The sequence below is a fragment of the Carex rostrata genome, chromosome 7, assembly GCF_964058835.1.
Source record: "Carex rostrata chromosome 7, lpCarRost1.2, whole genome shotgun sequence".
Classification (NCBI taxonomy): Eukaryota; Viridiplantae; Streptophyta; class Magnoliopsida; order Poales; family Cyperaceae; genus Carex; species Carex rostrata.
Window position 1 is genome coordinate 4,835,053 of NC_135924.1, and position 15,328 is coordinate 4,850,380.

The 15,328-nt window shown below is 31.2% G+C and overlaps 1 long non-coding RNA gene across 1 annotated transcript; it reads right to left on the bottom strand.

The window, feature by feature from the left end:
- Positions 1-9,902: 9,902 nt before the first annotated feature.
- On the bottom strand, positions 9,903-11,368 carry LOC144557650 (uncharacterized). Its single transcript, XR_013512734.1, has 3 exons — positions 11,250-11,368; positions 10,723-10,802; positions 9,903-9,946 (listed from the first exon to the last, which is right to left on the bottom strand). It is a non-coding gene; the product is annotated as an uncharacterized LOC144557650 (long non-coding RNA).
- Between the last annotated feature and the right edge of the window lie 3,960 nt (positions 11,369-15,328).

Genomic DNA, 15,328 nt, shown 5'->3' on the forward strand with positions numbered 1-15,328 from the left:
GAGTTCATGACAAAACAGTGGAGAAATCCGAAGATCCGTTGCAAACTCGCGTTTTTTTACTTCTCTTCTTCTTCTCCTCCTCTTGTCTTTTGCTCCAAGAAAGCTTGTCCAAGTTCCAGTTGTGTATCCCCCCTTTTTTTGGTGAGGAAATATCTCATTTAATGCCCTGGATCGCGTGTGCAGAGGCTTCCTTTTCGGCCTCCTTGATTTCAGCTGATTTCAGATCCTGCTGGATTTTTTCGATTTAGCACCCTACGGCCCGTAGGGGACCCCATACGGCCCGTAGGGCTGTGTTTTGTCTTGGAGACTATGTGCCTCTGTTGTGGAATCTTCTGTGTGGTTGGGCAGATCCTGTACGGCCCGTAGGGTATGTCATACAGGCCGTATGAAAAATTGTCAGATCCAGTTTTTCGCCCTTTTTCCTGCAAAATACCAAACAAAACATAGCAGTACCACATTTCTTCGAAATATAAGTAAAAAGTCCACATTTATAGGCTTTAAAACACAGGTTTAAGTATAAATTAGGGCTATAAATTAGACATAATATTGAGATATCAGTAATTTTCTCTTTCAAATGAGATCCATGATGACGTACTTTCGGATTGTCCGTCCTGCAAGTATTCATACCTCGTCATGCAAGTATTCATACATCGTCGTTAATACCTTGTCATGTAAGTATTCATATCTTGTCGAGCAAGTATTCATACCTCCTCGTTCAAGTATTCATATCTCATAATGCATGTATATATAAATCATGTCTGAAGTGTTTGTACCTGACATATTTTATCATTTTTTTCCATATGACAAAGGATGACATATGAAAATATTAATATTAAGTATTGCAAGTATTTATGCATCATCATGCAAGTGTAAATAGTTCATATGTCAAGTGTTTTTAGAGGTGGATTATTTTTCTCTGTTCAATCTCGCCAATATTTCTAACGATCTGTGAGGAATTTTGCGAATCTAAAATCACGAACGTCTTTTACGTAATTTTCTATTTCAAATGAGAACCACGATGACATACTTTCGGGTTGTTTGTCGCGCAAGTATTCATATCTCGTGATACAAGTATTCATACCTCATCAACTAAGTATTCACACCTCGTTATGCAAGTATTCATATCTCGTCAAGTATTTATATCTTATCATATAAGTGTAAATAGTTCATATGTCAAGTGTTTGTATCGAGCAGATTCTATGAAATTTTAATTTTTTTTTAACGGTGCTTGATGATGTCTGAAAGTATTAATATCAACTTATCAAATATTAATATTTTGTCTTGCAAGTGTGAATAGTTCATGTATCAAGTGTTTGTATTTAACAAATTCTATTATTTTTTTTTCATATAGTACTGGATGATGTTTCAAAGTATTAATATCAATTATGCATACCTCGTCATACAAGTATGAATAGTTCATGTATCAAGTGTTTGACCCGATCTGAAATCGATGCAAACTCGGTCGACTCGATCGATTCAACATGGTTCAACCCGGTTTTACCTTTAAAACTCGCTCTCCGCTTAAATCGGTCCAAAATCAGCTCAGTCTGATCCTATTCCGGTCCAAATCAGCCGACTCGACCGAGTTTGTCAAATATGTACTGTCGTCATTTCTCTTGCTCTAATTGTAGTTGAAGCTTTCTTTAATTCTCGCAAAGTCGATCTCTCTTGCAAATTGAAGCATATATATAGAATTGAAGGTGCTTTCAAAAATACACGACCATTAATATTACCCTCTGTTTCTCCCCACCACTCAAATATAAAACTTCTCCATCGAGAGTTGAGTTATGAATTATTTAATTTGGACATTTCAGATTTGAGACTGTATCGAGTTAGATGGGATCACATTATTTTACAAACATTGTCACATATCATATTGAATCAAGTTTAAATTCATATATGGAATATTTTGCAAGTCAGGTCAAGGTTTTTTCCTTGGTATATATATTCAATGAAAACGGTACAATGAATGTCAAATTCAAAAGTCAATGGACCAAGTTTTTTATGTAATTTTACGTGTTAATTACAACCTCACATGAACACGCGATGTGTCATGTGTCATTAATTACAACTGTTTTTTTAAGGTTTTGTAACCAAAAATAAATTGTAAATTTACGTCATGATGACAGGAAGGAGAGAGAAAGAGAGGAGGTAGACAAAATAATTGTGATAGTTATTTTTGGATTTTCATATTTTTCTAACTTTGAAACAGTGGAGGGGAAATGACAACAGATTTTGTCATTATTGGTTTGTTAGAATAGTACTGGATAAGGTGGAAGATGAATGGGGGATAAAAATAAGGGAGCTGATAATAGTACCCGCACTGTACCCGCAGGGGGGACCACCGAAAATTAAAATGTTAAAATATAACTTCTTGTGGGGATTGCAAAAACTGCACAATTCAATTTTTTTTTTCTAAAGCATTAATACCTATGAACGGAAGTATTTATACATATGTACAAAAGTATTTATACTTATCATGTGAACAATTATTTATTGTGTGGATTATGTAGCGCCAAGATAACAATACCCGCGCTACAGTACCCGGTGACCACCGAAAATTAAATGTATAAATATAACTTCCTATGGGAACTACAAAAACTCCACAATTTAATTTTTTTTTTAAAGTATTAATATTTATGCAATTTTCTCTTTCAAATGAGATCCATGATGACGTACTTTCAGGCTCGTTGTCATGCAAGTGTTTATACCTCGCTGTACAAGTATTTATACCTACAATTGCAAGTATTTTTTACATATGACACTGAAAGTATTAATATCTAAATATTGAAAGTATTTATACTTATACACTGAAGTATTTATACCTATGAGGTCAACTATGTTTATTAGAGGAAAGTTGACGCGGGAATGATTGGGGAACTCGAAAAGATATTATCATAACAAGTTACGCATCAAAGTATTAACATGTTACTTTTTTAAGTGCTAATATCTTATCTTCTAAGTATTTATATCTATGAAGGCATAAATATCTAAGTATTTTTTACATATGACACAGAAAGTATTAATATTTAGACATAAAAAATATTTATATCTATGCACTGAAGTATTTATTTTTATGAGATCAACTATTTTTGTTAGAGAAAAGTTGACGCGAAATTAGTGCCAGGACTTTGAAAGGGGAACCATATAATTAGTGGAGACCATAGAGAAAGAGTACTGTTGGAATTTTAGAATAATAATTAGTTGAGACTATATAATATATTTTTAGAATAATAATTAGTGGGGACCATAACACATTTTTTTTAAGCCGGGTACTGTAGCACGGTACTGTAGTGCGGGTACAAAAATAATTACTCTTTTTTTATTATTGTTTGGTATTTCCCACTGTCTAATAGGATATTAAAAAATATCTATTTTAGAAGCAATTCATAAATACATTAAGTAGATGGTGCAAAATGCCTTAAATAGTTAAAATTTGAGTTGTATATGGCATCACAAGATATGCATTTGTTCACACAAAAGATTTTTGGAGTAACACATTTTATTCTTGAACAAGCAAAAAAAAAAAATGTTTTAGAAGTACGGACTTTGGTAAAGAAGTTGGAATTCTGATTCAGTGAAGTAACTCAAAAATTGTTTTAGCTCGTGACTGTCCGATTCAAATCTGCGACAATCTATTCTGCAGTATATGTCAAGTGACAGATTCGAATCTCAAGATGATCCCGAGCGATGGATTCTAATTGAATAGTCCCAATCCAAAATCCAAAAAATAAGTTACTTTAGGGGATTCAGACCCCAAAAGATGGCCGTATTATCATAAGTATAACCTTTTTTTTTTGCAATTCTTTAAATTCACAGGGACTACAAATAATTGTAAATTTAAGTGGAGGGGGGGGGGGGGGGGGGGGGGGGGGGGGTCCAATTACACCTTTTTTTTGGTGACACCTAATTACACTCTCCATTTTCAAAGTTGTCAAAGTTCAAATAGTCGATCCAAACCGTTCAACATAATGGATATATTAAAATGTGCTTGTATATCAAATTTTATGTTTTTTTATTTTTTTTACTATTTATTAAGTATTTAACAAAATCGCTATATTCAGACCATTGAATTTTTGTACCCATCTCAATAAATAGTAAAAAAAATTAAAAAAAATGTAAAATTTGATCTGCAAGCACATTTTAACATATCCATTATGTTGAACGGTTTGGATCGACTGTTTGAATTTTAAAAATATAGGGTGTAATCCGGTGTCACCAAAAAATAATGTAAGTGGATCCCTCCTCATTTAAGTGTCCGTTGCGAACTTAATTTGATGACTCTAGCTATTTACTGTGAAACTAATTTTTTTATTAATAAAAATAAATTTAGTGGTTTTACCATTTGACTAATCAATGCTAATTTTGGTCTGAACGACTTTTCTTTGTAATAAATAATCCCCAAGTGGAGTGTATTAATTGTCCATGTCTCCATTTCACAACTTAATGAATTTTAATCATTAATTAATATTATTTACTAAGAAAAATGACCATATATTCTCTCTTATTTGAAACAAATTTGAATCCATAATCTTGCACATAAGAAGGCATGTATCTTTGACAAAAGCTAGTTCTTAACCATTATATCTTTAATTTGCTTCAATGGTAGAAAAAGGAATAAAAGAAAATCATGTTGTTGCCTTCCTAATCACATTATGATTGGTACGATTAAAATTCAGACCAATTTGATCCACACCTATAATAATACATAGGGTCCTTTAATATTAGTACAGATCTCAATCAGACGGTTCAAATCTTAACTCAAAATTTGAGTTAATGCAGAGGATACGAATTCCTCTACCATACCACATCTTTTATATATTCAAAGTCATGGAAATTTCCCATAGAAAAAAAAATGTGGTCGAAATTCTCTAATGACTTATTTGTGGAATCTTCTTTTCTTTTCACAGTTCAATGAATTTAATTAATTAATTAAGTAATACTATTTACTTAGGAAAATGACCATTATATCCTTAATTAGTTTCAAATGGTAAAAAGACAAGTATAACGTAATATTTTGTTATGGCAAAGGCTTCTATGGACATAAGGACCTATTTGTAAAATTAACATATTTTTATTTTCAAAGTTCAAACAGTCGATCCGAACCGTTCATCTTGTTATCCATATTAATATGTGCTTGAAGACCAAATTTTACATTTTTCTGAATTTTTTTACTATTTATTAAGATGGGTACAAAATTCAATGGTCTGAATTTGATATTTTTTGTACCCATCTTAATAAATAGTAAATAAATTCATAAAAATGTAAAATTTGGTCTCCAAGCACATATTAATATGGAGAACAAGATGAACGGTTCGGATCGACTGTTTGAACTTTGAAAATAAAAAGGGTGTTCATTTTACAAATAGGTCCTTATGTCCATAGAAGCATCACTCGTTTGTTATTTCCTTCCTAATTAATAATCTCCTTCTTCCTATCTTTTATACATCTTAATTTTATATATTAGAAGTCATAAAAAATCTCTATAGAAAAAATGTGGTCGCAATTGAGATTGAGATCCATAATTGATGGTTTTTAATTTCAATTAGCGTGTAAACAATAATTACGATTAAACTTTGTATCCGTATAACATTAAGAATTTAAGATGCATAATTGATGGATACAAGTGTAATGATATCTAATGAAAACAAGATAGTGAAATGTCATTTTTTTTTCCCTTACTGCTGACAACTCTATTTGAGATTTTGATAAAAGATGTAAAAGAAATAAAAGTTCTATTTGTCGTTGAAATTTGTTTAGATTTTAACAGTGGATATAATTAGAGGGAGGCAGATGCCTTCTCCGATCCAAAGAAATTTCAAAAATGTCTTATATAATATAAAATCTTAAGAAAAATATTTATAAAATTGTATCATATCTTAAATTATTGCTTACTGTATGTCATTTTTTGTTTGGCGTTTTTCAGACTTATATAAAATAAAGAAAAAGAAAAGGACAAATATTATGGGTGCTGATATTAGCACAATAAATTTTTATTTTAACACAATAATTTCAAATATTCAAATTTTATGGACAATTTTGCCCTCTGTATAGATTTCTTTCAAATGCCATTTTGGTTCCCAGTGATTGTACAATCTTCTAGTACAAGGGCTATTATTAGTTACTATATATATGAGATTTTCATCTAATTTGGAAGAACAACAATAAAAAAAAAAGATCTCATGCATCTTTGGATGTACATAAATGATTTTAACTTTCATTAAATATGTATTTCGGTTCTCTTTTGTTTGAATATATTTAGTTGGCATAAGAAATATAAAACTAAATTTCACTATTTATTTTAATATAGTCATATATTATATTGTTATGCAATTTAATATTATATTTTAATATTGTCTCTAAAAATCAAGACCAATAATGAAATAATATCATATGTGAAATATTTAGATTGATTTCAATCAAAATAAATAATCACATAAAACATGTTTATTTAAATGAACCAAATATGTGAGCAGATAATGATAAAAAATTATGGAATAAAAAAATGTGGAAGTAAATAATTAAGAAAAACGCCAAATTGTATACGAATAGCTCATCAATTAACTACATGTTTATTTCTTCATATTAATGACTAATTGTTATTTGTTTTATTTATGTAGCTAACCCCCCCCCCCCCCCCCCCCCCCTAAAACATTTCATTTTCAAAGAACAAACAAATAATAAATAAAATATATTATTTACATATGGGAAAATCATTCCATCAAACAACTATGCTAGCCTGTGTCAGTATGAATTATGATAATATATTTTGAATGTAGTTTGTGTTTTTTTTTCCTTCTGAAACTCAACAATATAAAATTTGTTATCCAAAAAATAAAATTTTCAATGTTACAGATTCGACTAAGTTAATTAAAATCAGTGAAAAGAAGGCTTAATTTGTTGTTCTCTATTTTTTATATACAATAAATGATTCTTATATTTTTGTTGTTGTAATTTTCAGATTTGAAAATAAATATTCGAAATAAGTTTTTAAAGATTTTAGTAGATGTTTTTAATTATGAAAATAAAATAAATAATCAATGACCATTAATATAAAGAAAGTACATATCCTACAAAAGATATGACATCTTGAGATAATTTAAGTAAGGATAATTTTGTCCATAAAAAATATAAAATTTGAAGTTGTTGTGTTAATAAAAAAAATTATTGTGTTAATATCATCAATCAAATATTACTTTTGGGTTTTCTCCAATATCTAATAGGTTATTAAAAAAAATATCTATTTTAGAAGCAATTCATAAATGCACAAGTAGATGGTTCAAAATGTTTTAAATAGTTAAATTTGAGTTGTATATGGCATCACAAGGTATGCATTTGTTCACACCAAAAGACTTCTGGAGTAACACACTTTATTTTTGAGCAGGATCCTGATAACAATCCCCGCACAAACTGCCAAAAATATCTTGGGGGGACCGCTCAATAATTAATACTCCGCAGAAATTGTTAGTATTTAACTTGAAGCATCAAAGTATTTATGCTGGATTTTTAAAGTATTAATCCCTATGCAATGATCTCTATTTTTGACTGAACAAATCAATCCATCAATTGTCCCCGCACAAAATTTCTTTTTTTTTTTAATTGTCCCCGCACAACTGAGGACCATTAAATAAACATTCCTCTCATAAATACTTATTAGTTATCCCCGCACAAAATTTTTTTTTTGATTGTCCCCGCACAACTAGGGACCATTAAATAAACAATCCCCTCACCCAATGATAAATACTTATCAAATATAATGATAAATACTTTATGCTACATGGATAAATATTTTATGTTACATGTGATATTGCTATATCCGACCTATTGTTTTGACCAATTTCGGTACCAAACCATGAATCTAGAGCCATTAAATAACATCTATTATAATGATTATGCGTAGAATTGGTACTGCTGTGCTTTCATTCTTATCTTGCAGGAAAATTGGTGAAATCAAGCAAATTACTGAAGTTAAGAGACCTTGATGCGACCCTCATCAGGATTGACGCGAGGCGCATCAACCACTCAGAGCCGCACCAGCAGGTCGCAGCACCACTGCATGCGAGGCGCATTCATCACACTCTGATGCGGGTCGCTTCAGTGGTGATGCGGGTCGCATCGCGAGCTTCCAGAGCAGACAGCAAAGGCCCAATAAGGGCCCAGAATTGAAGCAAATGTTTTGAAAAGTCTATAAATAGCCCGCCTCGGTCACCAGAGAGAGAGTTCCGAAATTTGAAGATTCAAAGCCTCAAGAATTGGAGTGTTGATCAAGAAAGAGAGAAAGGAGGGAAGATCCTTGCAAGATTGCTTCAATTGGTTCTATCATGATCCTATCTCTTCTCTCTTCTTTTATGATGTTGTTTGAGTAGATCCTTCTTTGTTTCTAGGGTTGATGTAGTCTAAAGCTTTGATTATGTGTATTTCACTTGAATTTGAGTTGTTCTTGTGATCAATTGATTGTGTATCTTCCTTTTAAAGCTTGATTGAGATTGTGTGATTGCATTTTGTTGACTATTGTTGAATGAATCTTTCATCTCTTCTAATATCTTGATCTAGATCTTTCTTGCAATTTAATCAAGCACTTGAGGTAGATTAGAAATCTGAAAAGATAGATCAATTGAACCGAAAGGTGAGATTTCCATTTATTGAGAGATAGTGGATACCTTTAGCAAACCGATCAATTGACTTAGATTGAATACAAATAAACGAGAGTTGAAAGTTGTAGATCTAAGAAGGTGAAATTGCAATTCCCTACTAGGTTACTGGTGCTAATAAACGAGAGTTGAGGCTCAGGAATCGTGGGTAGGGTCAGTAGAACCTTGCACAATCGAATAACTCAGAAACAGGTGAAATGCTGCATTCACTCGATGGCCATGCGAGTCGCATGGGAGACCATGTGGGTCGCATCACTAGGGTCGCATCAGAGATGATGCGAGTCGAGTGAAGGTCCAGAGAGGCAAAGCTGAGGATGAAATCTGAAACCCTGGAAACATCCTTTTAAACTTGACTGAAACAAACATTTACTTTCTTTTGCAATCTTTTGTTATTGAATTGAGAAATTGAAACGAATTCAAACCAAACCTTTCACACTTCTAGTACTTAACTCGGATTTGTAGAAATTTAGAATCGAATTAAACCGTCCCTGAGGATCGATACCTTATTATGCTATACGGATAGGGTTGTGCACTTGCAACCTTAGACGAGAGTAGATTCAAGGTTTAAACTGGTACAACTTGTTGTACCTGAGACTTTGTAGCATACCTTTGTAAGCGAACAACATGGATAAAAACTTCTCAGACATAATTGCAACTTTCAGTAAAACATCAATAATAAATACTTTTCAGACATAATGATAAATGTTTTATGTTACATAGATAAATATTTTATGTTACATAGATAAATACTTCTCAGACATAATTGTAATTTTCAGTAAAACTGTCACACCCCGGAACCAGGGGTTGTGCAGTTATGCCGTGAATATATAGGTTTAATATATTCACTAGGCAAGAACGATGAGATGAATGGATTTTTCATCCCAAACCATACTATTAATCTACTTTAAAAGATTCCTGAATAATTGATAAATAATACACACTCTGATTTAAAATAACCCATTTCCCATTTAATTGATTCTCGGGTACCGTGGAGTATAGGCCCTCCACGCCGGCCATCCAACCCTTTTAAAAATCCTTTCCCCAATTTTCCAATTAAGCAACATACATGCATAACAATCATATATATATAAAAGAAAGCATAAACACAAACTTATATAAACATAAATTCAAAAGAAACGGAAATAATTTACACAAGTCTGGTAAATATGGACTTATAAACAACAAAACAGGATCAGAGTACTATAACAAGTACAAAATGATCTCAGACTAAGGCATATATACCTATACCCTCTTGGCTCCTCACTGCTCGATCCCGACGTCTTATTCCTTCGGTCCTGAAAATTCCATAATGGAAAAAAAAGGGGTGAGAAAAACTTATTCGCAGTTTTTCCCAGTGCGGAATTTCCGTTGGGCTACTGAATTTATAAGAAACCTATTTCAGAATTATATACGATCAAACAGTTACGAATCATGAATGCAATATCAAAGAAATGAAATTCAAATGAATTTCTACATTTAACCTCTTTAAAGAGAGTTTCAATCGAAAACACATAAGATGTTTGGACTTAAATACATTTAAACCATTCCGGTTTAAAGGATAGATATCTGAATCTATCTCTTCCAGCTTAACCGTTCTATTCATTCTGGTTCTCAATCAAACATCTATATCAATATAACCGGGAAAACAGTATTCAGTAATTCAGTATTCCGTAAACAATAAACAGTAATCAGTAAACCACAGTTCAGTAATCTTACGATCACAGTAATAACAGTTCCCCTTTCCAACCGGTACTGGAATCAGTGGGGTCATTCCCCAAATGCGCATATGGTTCCTGAATCAAAGTCTAGGAGCGACCCAGATTTTGCAGTAACAAACAATATATATAACAATTCAGTACTGTGGTTTCAATCCATATCAGAACCAAGGAACAAACAATCGATATAACCATACCAATATGCAAGGTTAACAGATTAACACAGTTCAATCGATTCATTTAGTCAGTTATGCAATAATTCAATGATGCAAGCAATCAGACATTCAACATGCTATTTAAAACGATCTATTTAATTCGTAAATAAACCTCAAAATAAATTCCGTGAACCCCCGCACCTGTTCGAATCACGTTATGTTCGTCTACGGATCAGACGTCTCGAAGGATTCTGAATTCCCTTGTCTTATTGAACCTCCACCTATTTTCCATATTCAATTGGTTTAATCCTTGTTTAAATATCCAATTTATATGTCCAATTTAGTTTAGGTTAAATACGATTTGAATCTAGGGTTAAAACATTTAATTGGACAAATGCTAACTTCTAATTTCAAGTTCAATATCAGAAACCCTAAATTGGCTTAAAACCAGATCCATTTCGATCGATGGTCAATCAGATAGGTTGGGGTTTAGATTAATCAACTCTTAACCATACCTATACTAACCTGATTCATTCAATTGACAACTAAATTAACATTACCAATTTTAATGCAAACCTTAATCATTAGAAACTCAAATTAAAGAAGTTAGGGTTTAGGTTTTAAAGTTTCGAAACACGATCGAATCATAACACCTAATTTCAAGTTTAAAACCAATATCACAATGAATCGAGAACTAGGTTTCGAAAGGATCAAGTCAAGAGATTTACCAATTAGAAAGCTAAAAGAGAAAATCAGACGTTCGTTCAGCTCGATTCTCGAATCTCCGAGCAATTTCCCTTAATTCTCCCTCTCTTTCTCTTTCTCTCTTGGTTCGGCCACCTACCACATCCACAAAGCACACACACATGCACACGGAATCAAACGGAAGAGAAGAGAAGAAAGAAGGGTTTTGATTAATATTTGGATTTTTGCAATTTGGTCCCTCTAGTTTCAAGAATTGATAAAATAATAAAAAAAAAAATAGAAATTTTTACATAATAATCCTTGATATCTTTTAAATGTTAAAATTCAATATATCTCAAAATATCATATTATAATTTAAAAGAATTCATGTTCAGTTTATTATTTCGAAACTTATTATTTTAAAATTTTACGGTTTCCACTACGTTACAAAAACATATATGTATGTCAAAGACAACGATAAACACTTCTCAGAATCAATGATAAATATTTTTCTTGAACTTTGTTCTTCAACTTGTTAATAAGTAATGTTTAATCAAATCAATGTATTATTATGTCAGAGACAATGATAAATACTTCTTAGACATTATGATAAATACTTGTCAGAACAATAATAAATATTTTCTTTATGTTGATCCTTGTATTTTTCCATTGGAGATGCAATTTTGTTAGAGACCTTTAACAAAGATGCATCATGTCATAGATCACATGCACACTCCTTTTTTGATATGTCGGATCTAATACAACTAAGTATGTATGAAATTTCGGTCCAAACTTGATCATAACCAAGTATTTTGGCAACATGAGCTCAACTTCACGAATTTTGGGCCAAACCTTGATCACATGGTTATTAAGTAATAAGGACATAACTTTTATACAAACAATTGTATTGGATCTTGAGGAGTATATGTTATGTGTTGGATCACATGGGATTGCATGTGTACAAAAGACAATATGTATATATGTTGCATGAATTGAAATATGTTATGGTTTTATATGAATTCATATATAATAATCGGCCCAACGGAAGTTTGTTGTATATTTTTCATATAAATAATTTAAACCATATAACGTTATTTTTTTTTAATAATTGGTTGTTATCAATTTTTATCAACTTTAAATTGCAATTTTCAGTAAAATATATGTATATCAAAGACAACGATAAATACTTCTCAAGCATAATGATAAATACTTTACGTTACATGGATAAATACTTCTCAGACATAATTGCAATTTTTAGTAAAACATATGTACGTCAAAGACAATGATAAATATTTCTCAGATATAATGATAAATATTTGTCAGAACAATAATAAATATTTTCTTGAACTTTGTTCTTGAACTTGTCAATAAGTAATGCTTAATCAAATCAAAGTATTATCATGTCAGGGACAATGATAAATACTTCTGAGATATAAGGATAAATACTTGTCAGAATACTTTATTGAACATCAATAAACAGATAAATAATTGTTAGCGGGGATTGTTATTAAAGGACATTATAATTAATGCGGGGATTGTTATTAGAGGACAATATAATTAATGTGATGATTGTTATTAAAAGGACATTATAATTAATGCGGGAATTGTTATTAAATGATAGTAATTAATGTGGGGATAACAGTAATTAATGCGGGGATAAATGGAAATTCGTAGTGGAATTAATGGGGGATAAAAGGTAGTTAAGGAAGTTAATTTAGAGAGAGAAAGTGGGGGGATAAATAGGGGGACAGAGGTGAGGGGATTGATATAATTATTCTTGTGAGCAAGCAAAAAAGAAAATAAAAATATATGCATAAGTACGGGCTTTCGTAAAAGACTACAAATAATTGTAAATTTAAGTATCCCTTGAGAACTTAATTTGACGACTCTATTTACTTTGAATTTTTTTATTATTAATAAAAAGGAATTTAGGGGTTTTACCACTTGACTAATCAAATCTAATTTTGGTCTGAACGACTTTTCTTTGTAATAAATAATCCCCAAGTGGAGGTGTATTAATTGTCCATGTCTCCATTTCACAATTTAATAAATTTTAATCATTAATTAATATTATTTGAATCCATAATCTTCCACATAAGAGGGCATGTATCTTTAACAAAAGCTAGTTCTTAACCATTATGGATACATTTGGATATACTGAGAATAGCGCTATTCTAAATCTGATCCATCTAAACATACTCACTTGCTATTCGAAACAGGCTGAATAGCGCTGTTTCGCTATTCCTACAAAAAGTCGGAATAGCATTTGGTGCTCTCTCTCTAAATGTTCAATCCCTCCATTGCTATTCTAAATGTTCAATCCAAACAACATTTTCGCTATTCCGAATAGCATCACATTAACACTATTCACACACTCTTCCAAAAATCACTATTCTCATCTAATATTCTCAAATAGTAGCTATTCTAACTATTCTAGAGTGCATCCAAACTTATTCATATCTTTAATTTGCTTCAATGGTAGAAAAAAGAATAAAAGAAAATCATGTTGTTGCCTTCCTAATCACATTCTGAACGATACAACATAATTCGAATCAATATGGCTCACACCTATAATGTACATGGCTCTTTAATATTAGTGTGGATCTCAATTAGACAGTCCAAATCTTAACTCAGAAACTATTACTTATCACATAAAAATTATGTAATCAAATGTTAATCAGATCATTCTCTGATGACTTATTTGTGGAATCTTCTTTTCTTTGATATAGAAATACTTTTATTATATACGATGGATATTAAGTCATCTGTCCTTGTATTTTGACTGGAAAACAGTGGAACATCTATTATTAATTGCACTTGATTTTGAAAAGCTGAGACTTATGAGAAATGTAATTTCATGCAATTTTGGGTCTGACAACGTTTATTGGTTTATTTTGTTCTTACCTGAATATAGATACATGTTCTTCTTTAATGAACGGTTAAACATATATATTAAATTGATCATTTTTTTTGTAACATTAATATATACAATATTTGTACATCGTGTTAATAATTAAAGATTGTTAAAATAAATAATTATCAAATAGTAAAAATATACGTTGGTATTGATTAACAAATAAATGCACATATATAGGGGTGCAACATAATATATAACCTTAATATATAAACTATATATGTACATTAATTGAGATTATTAGAACAAATATATAATTCAAGGAGGAATCCACTTACACCATTTTTTGGTGATACCGGATTACACCCTACATTTACAAAGTCCAAACAGTCGATCCAAACCGTTCAGCATGATTGGTATATTAAAATGTACTTGCAGATCAAATTTTATATTTTTTTTTACTATTTATTAAGATGAGTACCAAATTCAATGGTATGAAAACAACGATTTTGTAAAATACTTAATAAATAGTAAACAAAATAAAAAAATGTAAATTTTGATCTGCAAGCACATTTTAATATATCATCATGTTAAACGATTTGGATCGATTGTTTAGACTTTGAAAACTTTAAAAATATAGAGTGTAATTCAATGTCACCAGAAAAAAAAAAAGTGTAAGTGGATTACTCCTCGTTCAAATAATAAGAATATACTATTACCAAATATATATATATATATGTTTGTATTGATTGATTTGTTTAACAAATGCACATACAAGGGGGAAGCAGATCACCTGCCCCCGGGGTGCAGGAAAATTCTGCCCCCTCAGTCACTGCAGGGTGGGGCCGGGTTTAGGATTTAGGGTTTAGGGTTTAGGGGGTCCACCAACAGTGACTCTGGGGGCAGGAATTTCCTGCCTCCAGGGAGCAGACGATTCAATCCCCATACAAGGGTGCAACATAATAAAGCTAGGTAATTAAGCTGTGACTGATCTGCTTATTCCAACACTATAATTAATGAGTCTTGCTGGTAATTACTGATTACGCTGTTATTTCATTATCGACGATGACCTGTATATGAAGTTATGAACATCTTGACCTTCTTCTTATTAATTAGTTGACCACGTAAAAGAAAATAAATTATGAAAATCAGTATATATATTTTACTTTTTACCTTTTACCTTTCATTGTATTTGCTAGTTTTTTAACAACCATATCATATTTTCATACACTATATTGGTTACCATTCAGTACTCGATTTCTTTTAACA